Genomic DNA, 5,400 nt, shown 5'->3' on the forward strand with positions numbered 1-5,400 from the left:
ACTAAATGTTGAAAAATTTATAATAAGATCAAAACCTAAAATCTTGAATTGCAAAGAAACTGTAGCTCACAGAGAAAAACTAATGTCAGATTTGAGGTCAGTATACTCAAACTGGGTAAGAACAAGTATTTTTGTGGATGCAACAAGAATTTTGTTCCCCAGTGTTATTCAAGAGCATATCACATTACTACTACGATATTTTATAATACAAGCTAATACATTAGAATTCATAGACATAGACTAGACAGCCATACACTTTTTAAAAAGCTAACAGTTAATATTATTCTCTCTTCTATATGATACAAATTTATTCATTAATTACAATGCCTTCATGCTATATTTCAATTGCATTTTGTAATATAAATCTGTGCTAAGCAGCATAATCCAGAACAGATAAGAATTATTGACTTAAATTCACAGCATTAACTAACTGTAACTATACAGCAACAAATGTATATATTTATAAGGTTCATGTAAGCACAAAAATAAGTAATTTTTTTATAACTTCAAGTTTTAGCTAAAAAGAAATTAACTGTATATTGTATAACTTTCACCAAAAACTTGTAATGGTAAAATTTAGTGTATATATCTACCAAAATTTATTAAAATCGCCACCTATGATTCTCAAGTAAGTATTGCTAGACATTTTTATGTATAAAAATTATTGAACAGATAAAAAGATTTTTTTTCCCTTTAAAGTGAAAAGAAAGCAAATAAACTGCATAAATGAGTAGGTTCTTTGCCAAACACTCATTTTTATGATTGTATAAAAACATCAGTCTTTTAATCTTATGATGACAGGAGGTAAACAAGAACTGTTGTGGTTTTTAGGCCTTTGAAGAATGGGAACGATTTTATTATCATTACAATGACTTTTTAATTTATAGAAAAGTCTTTCCTTCCTTTTCTCTTTGCCCTTTTAGAGTTCCAGATTTTGTTATAAGACTATCTTTTATACCCAGGGATTATAGGACAATATGCAATAACATCTTTTGAAACTAATCCCTAAATCATAATATGCCAAATGAAAAAATGTTGCAATTGTAAGAATTTAAACATAGTGCTCAAAACAACTAATATAGATAAAGCCTTTTTGTTGAATGGAAAAGTTTATTTTACTACAGTTAAATTTGTGGTACTAAAACATTCATGAAGATTTTGCACAATTTGCTATGAGTCCCCAATATCCTGTCTTTGAGATACAGTGGCCTTTTGTCTATTACAGGAGTTAGGTTCCAGAACCCCTGTGATGGGCAAAAATCCGCGAAGTAGTGACTTTATACTTATTTTATTATTTATAAATATTTAAGGCTTTATTTTGATTTACTATTCTTTTAATATGTTTTAATTAATAATTTTTTTTTTTCTGAAACCGGAAACGGGGAGAGACAGACAGACTCCCGCATGCGCCCGACCGGGATCCACCCGGCACGCCCACCAGGGGGCGACGCTCTGCCCACCAGGGGCGATGCTCTGCCCCTCCGGGGCGTCGCTCTGTTGCCACCAGAGCCACTCTAGCGCCTGGGGCAGAGGCCGAGGAGCCATCCCCAGCGCCCAGGCCATCTTTGCTCCAGTGGAGCCTTGGCTGTGGGAGGGGAAGAGAGAGACAGAGAGGAAGGAGAGGGGGAGGGGTGGAGAAGCAGATGGGCACTTCTCCTGTGTGCCCTGGCTGGGAATCGAACTGGGGACTTCTGTACGCCAGGCCGACGCTCTACCACTGAGCAAACCGGCCAGGGCCTTAATTAATAATTTTATATTTTACTATTGTTTTCAATTTTTTTAGGCTAGAAAATACTTATTTTGCCCTGGCGGTTGGCTCAGTGGTAGAGCGTCGGCCTGGCGTGTGGAAGTCCCGGGTTGGATTCCTGGCCAGGGCACACAGGCGAGGTGCCCATCTGCTTCTCGAACCCTCCCCCTCTCTTTCCTCTCTGTCTCTCTCTTCCCCTCCCGCAGCCAAGGCTCCATTGGAGCAAAAGATGGCCCGGGCACTGGGGATGGCTCCTCGGCCTCTGCCCCAGGCACTAGAGTGGCTCTGGTCGCGACAGAGCGACGCCCCAGATGGGCAGAGCATCGCCCCCTGGTGGGTGTGCCGGGTGGATCCCGGTCGGGGGCATGCGGGAGTCTGTCTGACTGCCTCCCCGTTTCCAGCTTCAGAAAAATACAAAAAAAAAAAAAAAAAAAAAGAAAATACTTATTTTACCACAAAAAATTAAAATAATAAATATATAAAAATACGTATATACTGCAAAATCCCGTGATATAGTGAAAAATCCATGATACAAAATTAGATATATACAACTTAAATGTCTACTATACAGTGAGACCACAAAAAGTGAACTGCAATATGGCAAAGGACAACTGTACTCATAGAAATATATTTTTTAAATCTTTACATTAATGATGGCGCTAATTTGAGCATTCATGAGTTCAGATTCATAAACCTATATTCAGAGACAGTATTTTCAGCTTTCCCTGCATATCAGCCCACTAGAAATCCACTGGTTCATGTCTTCAACACTCTTAATGTTCAGTTTAAGAGGAAATAATGGGGACACTGAGGAGCAACACGCTAAGTTCTTGGCATATTCTTATTTAACAACTCTTGTAAATACATTTTTAATGTGTAAAATAAATCTCATGCTTTTTTCTTTTTTCAAAGATTTAAACAGTTTGCAGTGACCCATTTAGCATGGAGTCATGTCCTGGCTCCACCTTGGACCAGATGCTGAACCTTTCTGTTAGATTCTTTCTTCATTAATGAAATAATAATAATCAACAATACCTAACTGACTGAAGGTTAATAAGGTCAAGTGAGGTAATACATGTAATAGGAGTGTAACATTGCCTACTGCTACGAAGGTACTCAATTAATATTAGCTATATAATAGGTATAAAAAACAGGAATAAACTGAATACAGAAAACTTGAATACTGTTGACTCTATGATCTTTAACAATAACTTCTTTTCCTGCCTTTTATTTTTTTATCATCTATCTATCATCTGTTTATCTATCTATCTATCTATCTATCTATTTATCTATGTATCTATCATATATCTATCTATCTATCTATCTATCTAGCCATCTCTCATCAGTCTTTCAACAACAATAACTTTTCCTCTGTATAGAAGAGAGGATTCATAACCAGTCTTGATTCAATGCCAAACAATCCATGAAACTCTTGCCTCAATTCAGCTAATAATATCAAATATGTTAAGGCTTATAATTAAAGAACAAGTTAGACTGACCAGGCAGTGGTGCAGTGGATAGAGTACGAACTGAGACACAGAGTACCCTGTTCAAAACTCTGAGGTCACCAGTTTGAGCGCAGGCCCATCTGGCTTGAGCATGGGCTCACCAGCTTGAGCCCAAGGTCACTGGCTTGAGCATGGGGTCATAGACATGACCCCGTAGTCACTGACTTGAAGCCCAACATTGCTAGCTTGAAGCCCAATGTTGCTAGCTTGAGGAAGGGGTCATTCGTTCTGCAGTAGCCCCCCAGTCAAGGCACAGATGAGAAAGCAATCAATGAACAACTAAGGAACTGCATCTATGAGTTGATGCTTCTCATCACTCTTGCTCTTCCTGCCTGTCTGTCCCTGTCTGTACTTCTGACTCTCTGTCTCTGTCAGAAAACAGTAAAAATTAAAAAAAGAACAAGTTATAGGACAAATGTTAACTGAATGGTATAAAAAATTAGTCTAGATTGTGTAATTAAGATAGAGAATTATGATTCTAAGATTTGGTATATATATGGTAAACATTTATACCTGGTTCTAATATATATTATTTGCCTTTGCTGTCAGTTGTCAGTTGGCTATGGTAGGCAGCTGTGATGTCTACACTTGAGATTTCTGTCTCTAAATGAGGCCCATTTCTGTTTGTATGAGCTTCGTTGTATGACTTCTGTGTTACACGGTTTGTGACACATGGATTTGCTCTGCTATTTTAGGGACCATTTCCTTAAATTTGACAGCGTTGTTCTGCTTGGAGGAAAGAGAAACATAGTAGAATAGGTGAGAAGGTTAGAAAACTATACACTAATAAAAATCATGTTCCTTCCAAAGATTTTCACAGGAGAATTTTAAGTTTAATTTTGGCTTAATTTCTCTTTCCATGTTATACAATTTCTTGTATATTCTTCACTACCCAATATTACTGATGAGGTTAACACTATTAGATATCACACCATTTTTTCATAGTATATTTTTATGAAATCTGACCTAAGTAAAAAAATAAATTTCATGGACATTTGGTTATTAGCGATCATTTCCGCTCTTTCCACATATTTTTATTGTGAAGAACTGGTCTGAACAAACATTATTTGATTTTATTTTCCAGATGAGATTCCATGACACCCCATTGAAAAGTTTTCTAATTTAAAAGAATATACATTCTTCCAAGTCTTTCAGAAAAGCAATTAAATATGTATAATTAAATTTTATAAACAGATGTTTCTTTAAAAATTAAGGGTTTATTTTATTCTAATAACTTCATGAAAACTATGAGTTGCTATTGATAGAATAAATTATTTAGTTTTTTATATAAATTACTCAGTTTTCTATAACTCCTAACTAAGAAAACTAATACGTTCTTGTCTGGAATCTTTGCCATAAATTTCTTCTTTTTTAAAATGTTTTTATGGGTGTCTATTTTTTTTTAATTCAGTGAGAGGAAGGGAGATAGACAGATGGACTCCCACATGTGCCCTGACCAGGATTCATCTGGCAAGCCCACTACGAGGTGATGTTTTGTCCATCTGGGGCGTTGTTCTATTGTTCAGCAACTGAGCTTTACTTAGTGCATTAGACAGAGGCTATGGAGCCATTCTCAGTGCCTGGGGCCAACTCGCTTCAATCAAGCCATGACTGCAGGAGGAGAGGAGAGAGATAGAGAGAGAGAGAGAGAGATAGAGAGAGAGAGAGAGAGAGAGAAGCAAGAGAGGGAAGAGTAGAGAAGGAAATGGGCACTTCTTTTGTGTGTCGTGACTGGTAATCGAACCCAGGACATCCACATGCTAGGCCAGTGCTCTACCACTGAACCAATGAGCCAGGGCCAGCATAAATTTCTTGTTTTACCTTCTATAGATACTAATATCATAATGAAAAAAAAGTCTGTGTTTATTATAAAATGTATAAGTAAATAATGTATAGCTTTTATTCCAGATAATTTCTGTATAAAAGCTTTTATTTGTACTTAACCTCTGAATTTTTAAAAAACTTGTTTGTTAAAACTGAAGAGATAATTCAGTTTGAATCCTAAGAAATCTAGACATGAAAAAAAGAAGCAGAAATATAGTATTATTAAAATAAAATCATAAAATAACATAAGAATCACTGGCTTGAATTCACATCATTGACTAATTATAGCTGTAGAATAAATATATACATTTATAATGTTCA

Source organism: Saccopteryx leptura, chromosome 3, assembly GCF_036850995.1.
Source record: "Saccopteryx leptura isolate mSacLep1 chromosome 3, mSacLep1_pri_phased_curated, whole genome shotgun sequence".
Taxonomy (NCBI): Eukaryota; Metazoa; Chordata; class Mammalia; order Chiroptera; family Emballonuridae; genus Saccopteryx; species Saccopteryx leptura.